A 20504-nucleotide genomic window follows, 5' to 3' on the forward strand; every position below is an offset into this window, starting at 1 on the left:
ACAAAGGTATGTAAGGCTATCCCCTTTCTTTCAAAGGCATGATTCCTGTGTTTTGATTCCATATATGACATCCATAATATTTTTACTCCTAGAAATGCCAGAAGTCTATAGTTTCTGAAGAATCTTACAATGACTCCAATCCTAGAGATTTCAAGCCTAAGGTTCTAAATGATTTTATGACGTGACTGAGCGTGCTATATAATATATGGCCTCAGCTTGTGTCTGAGTGTGCTATATAACATATGGCCTCAGTTTATGTCATGGAGCCATTGAGTGAGACCTAACGATGATGATGACGCCATAATGTACTCGGAGGTTTACGACCTTACGTCACTCCGATAAAGCGCACTTTTATTTGGGCTCTCATGCATGCTACGTATATTATATATGTGTATATCATAGGTATATGTATATAGGGGACATGGGGAAAGGTGAGGCGCTATAGATGCATAGCCACCTGATCAGCTGGTATCTTATGATACCATCCCGGACGTGGGATGCCCGGACGCGGGCTATATGGGTAATGGATCGGGCCGTTCGTTTCACGGCAATATATATTGATATATGATGATATATGGATCAGGCTGCACGTTCCGCAGCAATAAATGATATGATGATATTTTTTACAAGTATGCATGCATGACTCCGCCTTAAGAGGCATGCAGTCACCGGTTAGCTCCTTATCTTTATTTTATCTTCTTGTTCCCTTGTTATTTTATGATGCATGCCTTACATACTCAGTACATTGTTCGTACTGACATCCTTTTTCTTTTTTGGATGCTGTGCTCATGCCCACAGGTAGACAGGGAGACGACCCAGCTTCCTAGGAGCCCGATCAGCACTTCCATAGACTGGAGGTGCCGTTTCTGATATATTCTTTTGTGTATATACTTGGATATGGTGGGGTCCTGTCCCATCTTCTTGACTTCAGTATTTCAGCTAGAGGCTCGTAGATACTCGTATGTGGGTAGCAGAAGTTATGTGACCCTTGATGTATATTTTGTATATTACTCTTTTGCTGCCGCGAGGGCTTATGTGTATATACGTGTGTACATGTTTTATGGAGTTTGTATGTGTACAGATTAAGGCGATAGTAGTATGAGGTGTGGTGCTCGGTAGTTAGCTCCGGGTGCCCGTCATGGCCCACTAGGCGGGTCGTGACACAAAGACTACAAAACAACGAAAAAAAAAAATTAAAACAAAGAAGTAAAGAAAATGAGAATAAACAAAAACAACGAATGCAGCATGCAAAGTATACATATCATATTAACAAACTCAAAAATAAAAAAATAAAAAGCCATACCTTTACTTGATTGACAATTGTAGATCTTTCATCATCAAGTTGCTTCTTCACACTAGACAAAACACCCTGTATAACAGATCAATAAAACAACACATTACTTTTGATGCCATTAAATTAATGTTGAACAAGTATGCCGGACCCGGCAGAACTGATGTCTGAAAATGAGAACAGTTTGCCGGTAGGTTCAGAATTCAAATATGAAAGGAGAAATGTATGCCGGAAGGGGCAGATTTTAAGTTTGCAAAACCAAAAAATATGCCTCAAGGGGCATAAACTTTCATTTCCAAAACCAAAACAGAGAAGACTGCAATATGTGTTGCCTACCAAAATAAGTCTCAAAATGAGAACAGTATACCGATAGGGGCAGAATTGAAATATGAAAAGAGAAATGTATGCCGGAAGGGGCAGATTCTACGTTTGCAAAACCAAAAAGTATGCCTCGAGGGCATAAACTTTCATTTCCATAACCAAAACAGAAAAGACTACAAAAATGTCTCCTACTAAAATACTCTACCATAAGGCCTCTAACTCAGAATTCAGTTAAACAACCAAAAACACAAAAGGCAAAGTACAACTTACATCAACTATCTGAGAAGTAACTTGAGATGGCAAAACCGCACGGGAAGAACAAGGGCCTGAATCATCAGGAAATTTAAGTGCAACTGGATAATCCAGCATCTCTTGACAGCATGGACAATAAATTTCTTGAATCTCTATAACACAATATAAACACATCAATTAGATAAAAACACAAAAAATAACAAGAGGGAAAAAGAACCAAGAAAAAGAAGCATCAACAAAAGGGAAACACATACTTTTTCAAAGATGGAAGAAATTATCCGTAATAACTTTATAATCAACTTGCTTTGAAGGACCCCAAGACAACATACGAGAGACTTCAAACCATGAAAACTTGAAAACCCTCAAAAGATAGGGAAAACCTCCAACAACCACAATTTAAAGCGTAAGGGAAGCCACTAATCATATAACGTGTAGATGGCATGCTCTTGAAAGTCTTCACCCAACCATGAATCGATTGTACCAACCAATTAAAACTAAGAGAACCCCAAGGATAAGACACTCGAAGACTGTCATCATCAATTATCTTCATTAGATGACCTTTAACAACACATTTCTCATTACGACCCAACAAAACCCTCTCCATTATATAGACCTCAGCAAGTCTAACAGGATCACTAGATCTTTCCCAAAAACCACCAGTACGATTACTTGACTTGATCTGTAAGAAACTCTTGAGATCACACAACCTTATTCTATCCTGATTTGGAAAGTAAAGTCTCAACAATCTATTTGGTCTGCTAGACACAACACTAAAATCGCCAACACAAGAATCCAAACCAGTAATAAGACGGAAAGACTTAATCAAATACACACAGCGATCAAATATCTTAAACTTTAACGCACTATCATTACTAGATGAAAATTGCGATAAGATCAAGCAATGGAAAATACTATCGCTCAGGTGGACATCAACCAAATTCATAAACTGTCCAAACACACCCTTTTTCAACAAGTCCAATTGAGAGACACTCAAAAAGGACAAAATCAAACTCCGAAAATGAAAATCACCACTCCACATGCCACCTCCTTCAACCCAAGTGTTCAAACTTAACCAAGGGATGTTCCTCCTATAAAAGAAAAATTAATGTCTACTTAAACCAAGAATTTACATAAGAATAAACCAAAAATGAGAATGAAAATAATTAACATATACCATACTACAAAATCAGCCCCTAGACTGGTACACAAATACCTGCATAATAGAAGAAAGAACCAAAACACATAAGATTGCATAAAAGGCCAACATTATTAACAAAACAACACCAAAAACACATAAGATTACATAAAAACCAAAATTATTAACAAGACAACACCAAAAAACCAAGACACACATAAATTAACTTAATTCATGAAGTTATGCCGGAACATGCATAACTTTATGTTGGAAAAGATAACTTCGCCAAAAACCAAGAACTCTGCCGGACCCGGCATATATTTTGCCTCAGACAAACACAGTCTTCATGAAAACACAGGTTACTAAACAAAAAAAAACACCAAAAATCTTAAACTAATGTTCACACAGGCAAAAATAAACATATTCAACACATTGAAAACCAAAATACATACAAAATAACTTCATTCATACAAAATATTACCACCAAACTTCAAAAAATGGCAATTTTTTTCCCTATAATCAGGAAAACATATAAACTTTCATAAAAACCAACATTATTAACAAAAAAAAAAAAACACCAAAAAATCAAAACACATACAAACTAACTTAAATCACGAAATTATGCCGGAATAGGCATAAATTCAGTTTCAAAAAACAAAAATTCTGCCGGAACAGGCATATGCCGCCTCACACAAACACATTCTTCACAAAAACCAGATTATTAAACAAAAACAACAGCAACAACATAAAACAGCTGTTCACAAGCAAAACTTCAAAGATTCAACAAAGAGAAAACCAAAACGCATATCAAAATCAACTAAAACATATTACGACATTCATAATACGACATTCAAAAAACCAAAATATAACATGGGGAACGAAACTAAAGTTCAAAAAATATCTGTACACTTTAACAAAATACTATAATTTTAAATAAAAAAGGATCAATTAAATATAAAAAACGACGAAGACAAAGATATCAATTCAACAAACAACAATTTAACATAAAAACAAATATTGAAACGAGCAAAAGATCCAAATTCGTACCTAAATTTTAGAACAGATAAAACAGACACAAAACATAGGAGGAACGAAGAAGCAAAAAAAGAAAAGAAAAGGGCAAATGACGAATAAGAAAGGGTTTTAATGGGGTAAGGGTAATTTCGTCAAAAAAACTTTCATTAAACAGGCGGCAGGAGCAAAAAATTAAAAAGAAAGCGATAAATGAGGGGCAAAATATAAAGACCAGCCCAAAAGAAGGGCACTCCGCGCAAAAAAAAAAGAAGCGTGATTGTATAGGGCTAGAGAAGACGGTCCACTCTCGAGTATTAATTCTTCGTTAGAGTCACATTATAACCTTTTTTTTAATGAAACATCAACCAACTACACTTTGACCTCATATCAGTTGCAAATGGGTATATGTTTATAAGCTGACGTTAACCTACCACAACTCACTTCTTTTATTTAAGTTTAGGATTGGATATACCTTTGCAAAGCTCACACACGCTCGATTTTTCTGCTAATGAGAAAATGAAGGAAACAATGGAGTAAGATCCCTCCAACATGTCAATTTCTCTCCAACACAATCGAGTTGATGCTCAATTAAAGTAAGAAAAGTTAATCTAAAGTCTATGATAGAGAATTTTCCCTCAGAAGCACTAATCTAAATTGCCAGTACCATATTTCTTCCCTATTTCTTATATTCTCCTATAAGCACCAGACATTTCTTTCAGTTTGTACAATTCCCAAGCTCTTCTTTTCTTTTCTATTATTGTTCTCAGATTATCGCATAAATTAGTCAGCAAAGGTTGATTTCTTTTTTTCTTCATCGAATCACCGAACTGTCATTCATATTCATATTAGCAATAAACCAAAATGTTCACAAGTTTCAGATACAAACAACAAGAAACCTCACCAACTAGTAAACATACCAGAAAAACTAGCAGCCCTATGAGTACCTCTATTCATGTTCCTTCTAAAAGATCGTGATAATTACATTTTTGGACTGCTCCAAAATATAATAGCCAATAACTGTATATGTTTTGTTTATTAAGTATAAATATACATAAAATATACATAAGATATACATAATCAGTGTATAGGTTTTGTATATTTTGGTTAGTGCTTGTAATTAATTTTGGGCAATGGGCTAAAACAGGGGCGGAGCTACGGTGTTAAAGGGGGGTTCGGGGGAACCCAGTAGCTTCTGCGTAGACCCTATATTTTTACTATAAAAAACAGTAAAGGTAAATATTATTAATTGCGAACCCATATATACAAATAAGCGGACGGTTCAGTGGTAATGCAGAGGCTAGAGAAGCTCTCTCTTTCCAGAGATGTGGGTTCGAAACTCCACCGGTGCCTGTATTTTTTCATTTTTTTGTTATAATAAGCAAGATTCTCTTTTAATTCACTTTTTAAAATTAGAAGAACTTATAAATTGAACTCGTGAAGTTCTTTTCCTTTGGGGTAACTTTTTCCCTTTTTGCTATCATACATAATATTATACATAATTTCCTTTAACACTTTATATTTTTTAAAAAAAAATATAAAATTGATAAATCAATAAGCAAAAAGCAAACAGAATTCTCCCGATACTTGCTGTTACCATCCTTTTTCATCGTTTTCTTTCACAGAGCCAAACCCAAAATTAAATTTTCAAAATATATTAAATATTCATACATGTTCGTTAGTTTGATGGTTGTTATCAGGGTAGCTCAAGGGTGAAGCTAGTAAAACCTTTGCTTTAGTTCCCCAAACTTTTGAGGCCCCAAAATTTTTACGAATGAATTTTATGATTTTATTTTTTCTTAGATAATATTAAAGATTGTAAAAAGAAGTACAAAATTTATATAATAAAAGAAGGGAAAAAACTATCTACTTTTTAAGAGAAATATTTTAGAACTTTGAACTATATAAATTACTCAAAATCTTCATATTATTAAATAAAGTATTTACAACAACATCTAAGGTAATGTATTTAAAACACATGACTAACATCTTATTAACTTTAATTAATCCTCACTATTGTAAATATTAATAATAATGTTACCATGTGAAGTAAGTGCAACAATTATAAAAAAAAAACAAAAAAGCAAGACTAGATTTTTTATTTTTATTTTTATGTATGTGTATATATTTAAGGTCTCGGATTAAAATTTAGTTTTAGGCCATTAATTTTATCGAGACGCCCTTGGTTGTTATACATTAGCTTGAGGTCGGTGTCCTGTCTTAAAATTCCAAAACCCAAAACCCCAAATTCTGACTCAGCCTCTGGGCCAAAAATGAAAAAAGCTCTAAAAGAAAAGTGCACAACATATCTTCACACACATTATCCACCCCCCATGTTAGTCCTAGCTGGCCATTAAAGAGTTGATTTCTTATGATCATGAAGCAAAATAATGAAATAGCCACAATGCAATCAGAACTCTTATGGGGCAATGGTGTTGTATTTGAAAGAGATGAAATAAGAGGGAAAATCTTATTTATATATGTATGTAGTATAATATAAAAGAAGAAAATACGGTTATAATCTGGTACGTTAGTACTGGGCTACTGGGGGAAGAGAGGTGCTCGCTTTTAGCCACGTGTACTGATAAAGACTGTTGGGGGTTACCTTTCTCAAATATAAAAAAGCTCGATAAACAAGGTAAAAATTTACTTGGAGGCTAGATAAATATTTATATCAAACTGAGTAGGCATTTGGCCATCAATTTTGAAACCATGGTTTCAAACCAGCGTTTGGCCAACAATTTTAAGTCGTGGTTTGAAACCAAATCATCCAAAAAAGCATGATTTGGGTTTGAAACCATGGTTTCAGCTTTTTTAAATACAAAATTTAACTCATAAGTTAATATTTTGTAAAAAAAAACCCATAAGTTGGTAAATATTTTTAACAATTACCCCCATCAATCATTTACTAATTTTATTAACTTCCACTAACGTTTATGTATGTCTACCAATCTTTAATTTATGTGGGAAGATTATATTAAATAGTAGTTACATTACTATTCATGTTAAATTTTCGATTTTATTGAAGTAAAATTTGATTAATTGATGTTGCATTTTTTTAGAAAAGCCTTCTAGTAGTGTACTAATTTTGTTATAAACTATGATTTGCTCATTTGGTAAGATTGTATAAGAATTGAGAATGTTTTGATAGTTTTCATAATTTGTGGGGTTTTTATGTCTATAAGAGAAAATACAACTTAAAATATTCAAATTGTATGTCCAAACATGGTTTGAAATCAGGTTTCAAACCATGTCCAAACGGGGCCTAATGGAAAGTGGATACATGATATATATGTTAATTAATGATTAATTAAAGTACTTTCGTTAAATTACTCCCTCATCTCAAATTATTTGTCGCTTTTTTGTTTTACATGCCTCTTAAGAAATACTCCATCTGTTTCAATTTACGTGAACCTATTATTATTTGGGAAGCCTAGGAGTTGGTTCTTTGACCACGTTTTCTTTACCGTTCTTTGACTTATATTACTCTTTATGTAGTTTCTAAATATGTAAATTTTGTTTTCACAAATTTGAAAAATCTATGTCAAAATTTTGCGATCAAAGTTATAAAGTTTGACCCTCATACTCCGAAAAGATTCACATAAATTGAAACGGAGGGAGTATTAATTAGGCGAGATATCTGACTAACTTTACCCTTATTTATGTCTAAGTTATAATCTATTATATGTTTACTCTATTTTTGTGTCATCTCCATTAATGAAGGGTAAAATGGGAAAAAATAATTAGTTGTGTCTTGAACTTCTAAAACAACTAATAATTTGAGATAACTAATTTAGTAACCGCGAAAGATAATTTGATACAGAGAGAGTACTTACTAATAATAAATTGAATTAATTTGATATAAATACCTAATACACATAAGTATTTACTATAGATGTATAATACTACCTCAATCTGGGTGTTCATCAGTTAATTTAGTACTCACCCTGTCTCAATTTATGTGGCACAATTTGAATTTTAAGAGTCAAACAGTTTAATTTTGATCGTGAATCGGGCATGAAATTTTTAAGTTTTTTGAAATAAAATTTATATATATTTAGAAACTATATAAAAAATAAGTCACAATAATTGATAAGAGGTACCACATAAATTGGAACAAGGGGAGTACGATTTTGAAATATTTTGGTCTGGTATTCTTAATATTCAATTTATTAAATATTATATAAATGCCATACGCAATTAAATTCGATTCGTTACTGTATAGCAGCATTAACTGGACAATCCAACTCACTCTCAGTTTAACAGCTAATTAATTTACAGACTAACTAACTACGACAGTTGTATAAATTGTGCTTCCGCCACGTATCATCTACTCAACATTTAAAGAAAATTTAGCTGGAAATCATTAGAGTTGGAACTCGGGTTATGATTCAATTTTGTCTCCTAATAATTTGATTACTCACTTCATTCATTTTTACTTGTCCAGTATTTTATAAATACATTTTCACTTTTACTTGTAACTTTTAGCATATCAAGACAAAATAATTTCTTTTTTCCTGTTTTACCCATAGTATTAAATAATTACTTCAAATCATTTTTCAAATCCAACTAAAATATGTACCAATAAATATGAGTACATTAATAAATTATGCACTTTATTTATTATTTCTTAAGGGATGTGCATAGTCAAAAGTGGACAAGTAAAAATGAACGGAGAGAATATTTCGTTAAGAATAGGTTTTTTGTTTCCTAGAAGAAAGAGATAATTGAAGAAATTAAAGTTCAACGGTAGAGCCTCCTCAAACAGGAATTTGAAGTGTAGAAAGCATCAAATTTAATCCATAATCCATCAAATTTTCATGAAGGAATTATTCATAACAACTCACAATCATTTTAGGACTTCGGAGTGTTACCACATTATTTTTTTTATCAAATGTAGTGCTAATTGCTAAACGATCAAATTTCTTCCATTAGCATTGTTTGTTGAAAAAAATTCATCTATTTTGAACAATAGAGAGAGCAGGCGCATAATCTAAACTCCAATCTAAAATTGTGCAAGTTCGCGGGAAATGTAATTAAAGGTGTAGTCAGGATTTGAAGTTCATGAATTCTAAATTTACCACCGAACTTATAGTCGTTTAGTTATTGAATTCGCAACTAAATATGCATACATATATACAACAAAGAGTTTGTAATTGTTGAGACACCAGGTAGTCGCAGCAACACAGATTACACTTAGCCAAATACCAACATTATTAGTACATGATACACTAGTGTACTAACTAGCAACTAGCAAACAAATGCAAAAGAAAGATGTCATACATTAGGTGGGTTACTATCTACTAGCTGGAGTTTATATCTAATTAAACTTAATCACAGATAATGTCGTTATTAAATAGGTTATAAACACACTCTAATTATCCCAGAGAGTTATATAAGTGTTTTGATCATCAGCAACAAAGAACACATTATCCATTAATATTTCCTCCATTCCAAACTCCCCAAGAAAAGGCGATAGTGAAGTACTAACTCGGCTATTGCTTTGCCCATCACAATTACTCTCCAATAATAGCCCTTGTTTTGCTTTTTTGCTTCACACAATTGCTCTTTCATCTTCAAGATCTGTGTTGGAAAATGTGTAATTTGAATTAGCACATTTTAAAAATTGATTATGTTAATAGTTTTAGCATAGTTAAAATCATACGTCCTAAAAACAAATGTTTTTTTCCGCTAAAGTCCTGTATTTAGTCAAAGCGACGGAGATTAAAATAGAGAGAATTTATAAGAAAGACAAAACACCTCCCGCATAGATTTAGAGCCCGTTTGAATTAACTGATTGTAAATAGCTGCTAAGCTTTAAGTATTGAAAATTATTTTTAAGTGTTGAAATTGATTTTATAAATAAGTAGTTACGTGTTTAGATAGAAATACTGAAACTGTTAATAAACAGTTGATGTGCTTGATAAAAAAACGTTAATAAGTTGTTCTTTTGTTAGGAATGACTAAAATTTCCTTATAATTTTGCCAAACATAAAATAAATTAAAGTATTTGTGTAAGAAAAAGGACAAGTGAAGAGGAAGTTAGAAATTTTGTTATGGCAAATAAATTTTGGAAATTACAAAAAATATTAAGGATAAGATAGTAAAAATACTTGTTCAAACTACAAGTACTTATAAGCTGGAAAAGTCATAGGTTGGTGATGATTGACTTATGACTTTTGATAAACTAAAAAATGCTCTTAAGACAATTTAATCAAACACCTCTTGATTGCCTCTGTTTTAAGACGAAATTTCTCAACGATTGTAGCCTCATTCTCAGACTTTAACTTAGAGTATTCATCCTCGAGTTTTTGGTTCTTCATTCCATCTAGCCCTCCTGTTCTGGAACCAAACTGCAACTTTTTGAGGATCAAGGCCAAGCTCAGAAGCGAGCTTGTCTTTTCTCTCGGTCTCAAGTTTGTGCTCGTGTTCAAAACTCTGTTCTAAGAAGCTTAACTTGTTCTTCACTAAGCTTCCTCTTCCTCACTCGGCTATTGCTCGCTTCACCTTTGTCCTTCTTCCTTCTCCCTCGTGGTTTTGCCTCTCCTGAAGAAAGAGCGGAACATCATGTTAAAGCATTATAAGTAGAGGTAACAAATGGACAGATCGACTCTCTAACTTGAGGGGTCAAACGTGTTAAATTTAAAACGGGTTGTGATCTAATCCATTCAAAGTTCATTTGAGTCAAGATAAGTTAAATGACGGGTCATAATTCAGCCTATCCAACTTTCCAACATGATCAAATTTATCCGAAAAGAAAGAAGTAAAATAATGTATTTTTCTTACTTATGTTCTTTTCAATTTAGATAATCCTAATAATCTCTAAATTTAATTGTTTATATATGGGTATATATGGGTTGTAATTTGACGCGTGGGGTTGCAATATTTTGACTTGTTTGGACCCTAATAGTTGATGCGTCAGTTTGATAAGTTAACAAACAGGTCATAATCGAATCTTTTTAAACATAAGCGGGTTGAAGGAATTAATAAAAAATGGGTTAATTTTACCAAAAACTGCAACCCATTTTGTAGCTTTGATACTTGGTAACATATAAAGATAGAAGTTGCACTATGAACCTTGTTGGGGTACCAGTTGAGTGTAAATATCAGGATATAATACTGAGAGATCATCTAGCTGGTGAGTCATATTGCCTTTCTTTCTGTCACCCTCTCTTAGCTTGTTATCACTATTGCTTGCTGATGTAGAAAATGAAAGTTGATAGATCGAGAGTGAATTAATAAGTGAAAAGGAAATTAATTTAGTAGACTTACTCTAAAGTTAAAGAGAAGAGTATACCAAAGGGGTATGATTATAATAAGAAATTAGAGAGTATACTTGGCTTGACTTTATTTATAGACCCGGTCGTATGGGAGGAGATTCCATCACTCAATTGTTTGGAATATTCTATCCTACCTCGAGCCAAGGGGAAAACTTTTGTTACCTAGCTTGAAAAGGAAAATTAATGTGGAAAATAGAAAAGGACGTGGCTTTTTTGTTTGATTGGTGAAATTTGTCTAGGTTAATTGGATAGCAAGAAAGCTAATTACCTAGCTTTGATTATTTAAAAGTTCTATAGCACACAAATACTATGAAATGATATTCAGCTCGTAAGTATTAGAAATTTATTATCTTGCTACTTAATTTTTGTGTTTACTTAATCAAAAGGTGCCATATATATTGAGAGGAGAATACTCCATACGTTCTATTTATTTGGCCTATATATTAGAAATAGATTTTTCTTTTTATTATCTATTTTAACAAATAAAAAGGATCTTTTTTTTTTCTTTCAAATATTGCTCTTATCATTAAGTACGATATAAAGTAATTCCTTCGTCTCAAGTTAAGTGTCTTAGTTTGACTAAGCACGGAGTTTAAGAAATAAAGAGAGATTTTTGAATCTTGTTGTCCTAAATTAAAGATATGTATAATGTACTAAAATGTTCGAATTGTCAACTTACTAAATATAGAAAGAAACACTATTTTTGGAACAGACACAAAAAAATAAAGTAAGATACTTAAATTGGAACGACAAGACTAATTAATAAGGATAATTTAATAAAATAAATCTCTAGCAAAATAATACTCCATCCGTTTCAATTTATGTGAACCTTTTCGGAATACGCGGGTCAAATCTTATAACTTTGACCGTATATTTTGACATAGATTTATCAAGTTTGTAAGAATAAAATTTATATATTTAGAAACTACATAAAAAGTACTATAAGTCATGATAATTTATAATTAAAAAAATTTGGAAAAAATGTAAGGAAAACATGATCAAAGTACCACCGTAGACTCCCCAAATAATAATATGTTCACATAAATTAAAACAGAGAGAGTAAGTAATATTTTCTTAAGGAGGTGCCAAGCCAAACAAGGAGCAAGTAAAATGCAGTTGAGGGAGTAAATAAAAAGCGAGAGTCAATAGTTGATGAGGGAGGAAGTCGAATGAGCTATTTTTTGACCGTAACATTTTCATAAGTCTTTTGAATATTTTAAATTATTAATTATGGTGACTTATAGTTCGAAAAATCTAAAGATTATATGTTCAAACACACGTTCAAATTAGTTTCAGATACGCAAATTTTATTTCAAAAAATATAAAGATTCTATGTTCAAACACACGATCAAAATTAAAAAGTTTGACTCTCGAAAATGGAAAAATATCAAACAAATTGGGACGGAGAGTAAAAGGAAAGCCAAAAGCACTGATCTAGAAATTTTGGGTTTAAGTTCTGTGGGCCGTCATTACAAAATATAATTACACAATATAGCTATTTTTTTTTCCTCTGTTTCACCTTTGTTCCGAACCTATTTCCTTTTTAGTCGCTAAATTAAGCAAAATGAATACCTCTTTCCTAATTCTAAACAAATTCACTTTATGAATGATTCACATACCACACAAATTTTCAAGCCGCTTTATTTTGAATCACAGTTTCAAAATCTCTTCCTTTTTCTTAAAATGTGGGCGTGCATTTCAAAATGGGTTCATATAAATTGAAACGGAGGGAGTATAAAATAATAACGGAGTAACTGGTAATTTTTTCTGATAAATGACTTGCTATTGCAAGTTAAACCATTATCGGGTCCCTCTTAGTTTTATTTGAGCAACAAAGGAATTAAGAGGATCATTGATAGGTATATCGAGTGGATATCATTCAAAGACGAACGTGGTACCACGAGGATACATTGACCACCTAATAATTGTTCGCTACACTACTTACTAGTCTATCCAAGTAGGAGTTATCTTAATTCTTAAGCAAGAAAGTAAAGAATCTATTATTTCTATAAATCATGTCAACAAGGAGTTAAAATTAAAATTAAGGGTAGTTAGAATGGATAAGGATGAAATGAGAAAGAGAGAGGAAGGGTTGGTGCATCCGAGATTTCTCCTTCAAAGTTGATGGTTTTTAAGTTGGCGTTTGGTCATAGATTTTGGATCAAATCTTAAAGATTTTTTTTTAAATATCTGTTTGGTCATAGATTTCGGATCAAATTTTAAAAATTTGTCTACAAAAAAATTTCAAGTTTCAAAAACTAGTCTTTTGGGACTTTTACTCACAAAACTTCAATTTTTTTTCAAATAAACTACATGTCTAAACACAACTTCAAGTTTCAAAAATCACAACTTCAAAAGCTCAAATATCCAAGTTTCAACTTAAAATATATGGCCAAACGGATGCTAAGTATATGATGTACTTGCTTTAGAGTTTAGTCTAACTTTTGTACGATCAGTGTAAATTAAAGAGATTATACATTAGGAATTCATCTAAAAATTTATTACAGGTTACTTGAAAAATAAGTTGAATAATCTGCTATATAATGAGAATGTAAAAATTCTAACACCGATAATGTCTATTCTGGTGGTTTTAATTTATATGATGTATTTTAATTTTTAGTCTATCTTAAAAAAAATATCTTTTATTATATTTAAAAATAATTTAACTTTAAACTACTTATTTTACCTCTTAATAAAATGTTTTATATCCACACAAATATTTATAACTTTAAAGTACAGTTTTATAATTTTTGTTCTTTCTTAAACTATACGGAAAAGGGTCAAATATACCACTGTACTATGAGAAAAGGGTTAAATATATCCCTCGTTATACTTTGGGTCCAAATATACCCTTTCCGTTATACTTTGGGTTCAAATATACCCCTCTGTTATATTTTGGGTCTAAATATACCCCTCCTCCTTTTAAAATTATCCTTGATGGACATGAGATATAACGTGACACTCTGACAACTCGATGAGTTGGACACCACATGACATGTCATCTCACCACCCAACCCATTACCTCTCTCTTCCGCTTCTTCCACATTAAATTAACATCTGGAACAAAAATAATGAGAAAACAAACAAGAGCGCTGGTGCAGCCAAGGTGTTTGCCAAAGTGTTTGACAATATTCCTTAAAGAACTATAATCTGGTATTAATTGAGAGTTAAATTCGACATCTCTGATATGTTTTTCTACTGGGTGGTGGTTTTTTTTCCTTTCAAAATGAACTGAATTTATGGAGTTTTCAGTAGTTTATGAAATTTTCTTTTCTTAATCATATACTATAAAGAAGCTCTTCTTCTCTTTTTTGACATGCAAGATAAGTTTAATGCTATATTATCCAGTCTTTTATTTCTCCATTTGAAATATCTTACTTGAGAAATTGCACATGAAAGATCAAAAAGAACAAAAGAATCTAACTAATAGATTGTAACTATGCTGCAGGACCTCGATCTGTTAGCTGTAGATAGCAGAAAAAGGCAAGCACCTTATGCTGGAGCTTTCCTTTGAAGATGAGCAAGGGGAAGAGATGGTGTGGTAGAAGAAAAAGGGGAAGAGCGGGGTAAATGGGTTTGGTGATGAGGTGGCACGTCATGTGTTGTCCATCTTATCGAGTTGTCAGTGTCACGTCCAGTGGCGAATTTATGCATTAATTTTGGGTCACGTGAACACATGGTCACTCGACTAAACTCGATATATTATGTGTATAATTCTAAAAATATATCTCATATAATTACCTGAAGGAACACATGATCAAACTAGGACTAGTGGAGCACTGGTTAGGGGTTGTGTTTAGTATCTCAAGGTCTCGGGATTGAACCCGAGCTCCTGCACGTTTCTATGCTTTTATTAAAACAGCCTTTTAACTTTCCTTTTTATATTATTCTAAATCATTTTTCTTCTATAATTCTAATTACCCAAAAATAAAAATCGTGTTTCTATTTATTAAAGTAGCTTTTTAACTTTCCTTTTTATATTATTCTAAATCCTTTTCTTCTATAATTCTATGTATCCAAAAGTAAAAATCGTGTTTCTATTTTATATTACCTCTAATATTTTTTATTTTATTTCTAATTACCCGAATTCCAAAAGGCAAAAGAAATAAAAAAATCACATAGGTGCTAATCTGCAACGAACCAAATGCAAAAGAATTAAAAAAAATCCATAACTAATGGTGAATCCATCCTCTTAAAATTCTGCATTCGTCTCTGGTCACGTTATATCTCATGTCCATCATGGACAATTTTAACGGAAGATGGGTATATTTGGACCTAAAGTATAACAGAGGGGTATATTTGAACCCAAAGTATAATGAAAAGGGTATATTTAGATTCAAAGTCTAACGAGGGGTATATTTAACCTTTTTTTCATAATACAGGGGTATATTTGACCCTTTTCCGTAAACTATCTGCCTTAACTCAAATAACGTCACACAAAATAGGACCAAGGGGATATAAGTTAAACCCTTACTAAAAAAAAATAAAAGTCTAATGGAGAAAGAAATGGAAAAGAATGAACTTTGAGGAGATGCGCATGGAGTGGCTAGGATTCCCTTTCACATGCTTCATGATTTGTTTATTGTTAATTTGGTTTCATTTATGCTAATTAATTGGTGTCAAGTTTATCCCGACAAGTCAAGGCCCTGTTTCCCAGCTTCAAACTTGGAATTCTAAATGCAATTTTTTTAACACCTACTCCCTTTGTCCAATTTTACTTATTCACTATACTAAAAATAATTATCCAATTTTACTTGTTCACTTTAGAAAATCAAGAAACAATTTACCACTTTTTTCCTATTTTACCCTTTGTAATTAATAAGTCAAATTTTCCAATTTCTTTTTCTAACACTATTTTTTTATGGGGAATATGTAAATTGTAGGAACCCATAACTTAATTAGTTGGCTGCACATTTTCTTTGATAAGCTTTAATTGATTTCAATCATTAGGTAATTAGAAATAATTAGGGGTAATATGGTAAATTTTTTATTTTATTTTTGGCTCCTTAATAAGCGTGTAAAGTCAATATGTGACAAGTAAAACCAGATGGAGGGAGTAATAAAGATTGGATAAAAACACCTACTTCGTGGCTAATCAGAATCATACCAATTATTTTGTTTTGTTTAACGATTTAATCAGTACTATACTGATACCAAAGGGATCTTTTATCACGTGGCACAGTCATAAACTTAACCGGCCACCTCTTTATCTTCCTTCTTTTTTATTAAAAGAAAGTTTCATCTTTAGTACTGGTCCTCGTTCAATTACTATTATATAGACTAACTATACCTTGATTAGTTTAAGACAGCTTTATAGATATATTATATTTGGTCCGTACATTTGCCTATTCAATCATTTCTTCCAAATGCCCAGCTCTATGGACAGCTATTATGCCACTAAAACACACATGACAATCCACTGATCATAGTATTTCCAAGACCAAGGGACAAGGGATGCCAAGCAAATATGCGACAATACTAGGACACTAATCTATTCAAGTGCCTTTCCATCTGTAATGTCCTTCACTTCCTTACACTGGGGATATATATTTTGCTAAGAAGTACTTCTGCAAGTTTCAACTAATCAAATGTAGTAAGGAAGTTGATCAGTAAATTTGGTATGATCTAGAGATGAATATTGTTATCGTAGGTAACTAAAATTGCCTTTTTTAATTATTATATATCGTGATACATGGGGTGAATAAGAACCTCATAAGGGGCGAAGCTAGTTTAGACCGATGAACCCCCTTCGCGAAATATTACATTGTTAGACAATGTTAAAGTTATTATTGTTGTTTATATAGTAGATGTTGAACTCCCTTAATTTCTTCATGTGTTTACTTCTTTATATTTTTGAACCCCCTAAGTAAAAATTCTGACTCCGCCGCTGCTCATAACCTCTATATAATTCAAACCTGATGGCTTGATTTTAAAGTTGCAGTATGTATATACATATAATGTATATGATCAGGTTTTTATCAAAGCTAAGAATAGTCCAAGAGCCATTCTTGTATTATTTACTTCTTGGAACAATAGCGTCCTTAAATTAAACAACTGTTTCCCCTTAACATAATACCTAATTTGGATTCGGCTCCTTTTAATTTCTCTTCTCTCCATTTTTCCAAGTTCCTGCTTAAATTGAATCAAAGACATCATAATTTAAAATTAATAACTGAGATTTAATCAACTAAAGCAAAGTCCTAATCATGACCTACTAATGGTGCGTCCCTTTTGAAGGAGCATATATCTCCATATTGTATATACTAGTAGCAATTATGTGCGACCTAGACGAGCTATTTCGATTTAAATACACTAACAATGAAAAATATAGTATAGTAAAAAAAGGAAAAAAAGGGGTGCATATATCATTGATAGTTGGGATCCGTGAGAGGAAAAAAGCTTATCCTCATAAAACTGAAATTAGGTACGAACTTTGTCGATAATCCGTCGCTAAATAGTTCACACCTAACAAATTTTTCTAATAATCCCAGCTAAATCATCGCTAAATAGGATTAGCTAGCGACATATTTTGCTGTTTATCTACAAAAATTTTGCGTTGCTAATTCTTGTTTTTGCATGTACACGCCAAGCGAATAACCACATACATAAATCTCTTTATATAAATTGTTATTAGGGACAAGGCTCTATTACCCCCTGAACTATACCCAAAGTTCCAGCAACACACCTTTCCTTTCATGGTGTCCTATCACTCCCCTAAACTATTTTTTTCCGTAATTATTTGCACCTTTTGTGCTGACGTGGCAAGGAGAGTGAGAAGCATAAAATCTCATTTTTCATTTATTTTTCACATTTAATTACATCTAATTAATTATTATTAAAGTTAAAGTTTTGTGCCAAACGGTTTTTTTTTATTTTTAAAAAAGGTCGAAACAGTTTTTTTTTTTTTAATTTTAAAAAAGGTCGAAACCTTAATTTTTTTTATTTAAAAATCTGTATTTTTAAAATATAAAAAACTGATTTTTTTTAAAAATGTGGAAAATCCACCTTTTTTAGAAAATAAATCTAGAAAACTAAGTTTTCTTATCAAAAAAATCTAGACTTTTTAAAACATTTTTTTTTTTAAAGAAAAATGTGGAAAACAGAATTGTTTTTAAAAAATAAAAAAAAAATTGTTTTTTAGAAAATAATTATGGAGAACTGATTTATTTAAGAAAGATGTGGAAAAATGAATTTTTTTTTCTATATATGAAAAAAATCTGGTTTTCCAGATTAGTTTAAAAAAAGGCTTTCCACATTTTAAGAAAAATAATTGGTTTTTGTAATTTTTATAAAATTCAGTTTTTTCACATTTTGACAAGAAAAAACACTTTTTCCAGATTTTTTTTAAAATAATCCAGATTTTATTTAAAAAATAAAAGTTTCCTAAAAAATGAAATCATAAAAATCTAGATTTTTTAGACATTTTAAAAAAAATCCAGTTTTTCATCTTTTAAAAAATCCATTTTCCATATTTAAAAAAAAAATCTGTGGTTTCTTATTTGTTTTTTTTTTAGCGGATTTTTGAAAAATTCAAATTTTCATTTTTTTTAAATATCCATTCTAATTATTTTTAAAGAAAATCCAGTTTTTTTCAATTTTTTAAAAAAATTGCCACATAAGCGAAAAGAATAAAAAAAAATAGAAAACAAATAAATAAACATGTGACAAGGAGAGTGTATGTCACTTTCCCATAAGAGAGTAGATATCAGCGCTTAGGGTGGTAATTATTACGGAAAAAATAGTTTAAGGGGTAATAGGACACAATGAAAGGAAAGGTGCGAAGCTGGAACTTTGAGTATAATTCAGGGGGGTAATAGAGCCTTATCTCTTGTTATTACGTAACCATAATTTATCTGCCAGCCCACATTTTAATGAGACTTCCATGTAGATATCTTTTGATCAATATTATAGTGTAGAAAATTCTTTACATTGTCGATATATATAACTTAATAATTCTAATTTAATTAGTGTAATTATCAGACCTAGGTAAAAAGAATTCCTCTATGCAAGCATGTACGTATGCCAATTTTGTGTCTTTTGGTTGGCGGTAGTAGATCTATACCATGCACATTGTCGAGATGATCCTGGTCTCGATTCTACTTAAGTTCTAACGTTACACATGAGTCCTATTGTTTCGTAATATGGAACCCACAATGACCGTATTCCATGTTTCCTTCCACCATCACCAAGTTTATGCTTACCCCCAACAACCAAAAAAAAAAAAAAAAAAGAGAGAGAAGCAGTATAGGTTTTATTTTGGGCAACTTACATAAACAACTACCTTTTATAAGCTCCTAATAATATATAGCTACAAGTTTGCGATTTACAAACCGTAGCTACCTTTGCAAATTTCGGCTGTATTTCTGTGTATTTCGGCTGAATACACCAAATACATGTGACATAAATCTGACCAAATACACTGAAATAAAATTCAATACAGCGAAATGTTAGGTTGCTATTCGAAATACATCAAATACATATGACATGAATGTGGTGCAACCCAATTTTGTTAATACAATCAGATACAATGAAATACACAACTCCCTCGTGTATTTAAAGGATTTACTCCACTCTGTTTTTATGATGCATATATTTTGATGTATTTAAAAACACGAAAATACATGGAAAAACAGCTGAAATTGCAATTTCTCAGAAAAAGAATGTGGCCAGCGGGATTCGAACCTGGGCACGCGCACTCTGTTTTTATGATGCATATATTTTCTTTGTATTTAAAAATATGGAAATACAACCAAAATTGCAATTTCTCAGAAAAAGAATGTGGCCAGCGAGATTCGAACTTGGGCGCGCAAGGGCAAAGCACATGCCCAATAACCACTTCAGCTACAGCGCGCCTCATGTTTAGTAGCTACGAAATGTAATTATTGCAAAAGGTAGTTATAATCCATAAATAACTCTTACAAATAGTTATGGCGCATGTAAATTTCCCTTTTATTTTTGCCCTTTTTTCCCCTTTGAGTTCGAGCCCATTTTGTCTGATATTCCAAATTCCTAGTACTTAGTCGTGGATTGAGAGCATCCTAAAATCTCTTTAGTGTTTTCGAGACCTTTGAATTGAACAGTCCATAATTTAACCCTTAGTTTGAGCATATTAATCTAGGAGTGTACTAGTCATCGTAACAACACGAACGCTTAGGCCACTAGGCAAGTCACTAATCTTGGGTTGCTTATACGTAAACCAAAATCCAACAAACCT

The 20504-nt window shown here is 31.9% G+C and overlaps 1 pseudogene; it reads right to left on the minus strand.

Annotated features, from left to right (window-relative positions):
* Positions 1-9384: 9384 nt before the first annotated feature.
* Positions 9385-11157, minus strand: LOC132034796 (homeobox-leucine zipper protein ATHB-21-like; annotated as a pseudogene).
* Between the last annotated feature and the right edge of the window lie 9347 nt (positions 11158-20504).

Source organism: Lycium ferocissimum, chromosome 2, assembly GCF_029784015.1.
Source record: "Lycium ferocissimum isolate CSIRO_LF1 chromosome 2, AGI_CSIRO_Lferr_CH_V1, whole genome shotgun sequence".
NCBI lineage: Eukaryota > Viridiplantae > Streptophyta > Magnoliopsida > Solanales > Solanaceae > Lycium > Lycium ferocissimum.